Raw genomic sequence first — 449 nt, 5'->3', positions numbered from 1 at the left:
GTTACATTCAATATTCTAAGAATGTGCCTAATATTTAATATTAAGTAATATAAAATATTACTTAATATTAAATAATATTATGCGCTCATAGAGAATGTGCACCAGTACGCACTGAATGCGTTCAATCGAATTCGTTATAAGTTCTTTAGAGTGGAATCCAAAGAGAAAAAATTGAGTCAGTCTTAAAAAAAAATGGCTGAATTTTCAATCTTTAAGAGTGAGATTTTACTCTTTAAATTGATAATTTACTCTAAAAGTTTTAAAAAGTTAATAATCCTTAGTACACAGATGATTTTCCGATTCTTTGCTACATGATAGGTCATTCTTGTCTCGGTTAATTATTTTAATTACAAAAATTGTTAAGTGTTTTTTATATATACTTTAAAAGTTTATAAAATCTTTAAAAAGTATTTATTTTTAAAATTACTGTTATTTAAAAAATTATATAT

The sequence above is a fragment of the Atta colombica genome, unplaced genomic scaffold (genome assembly GCF_001594045.1).
Source record: "Atta colombica isolate Treedump-2 unplaced genomic scaffold, Acol1.0 scaffold281, whole genome shotgun sequence".
Lineage (NCBI taxonomy): Eukaryota > Metazoa > Arthropoda > Insecta > Hymenoptera > Formicidae > Atta > Atta colombica.
The sequence above is the reverse complement of the archived record's forward strand: the minus strand, read 5'-3'. Positions refer to the sequence as shown.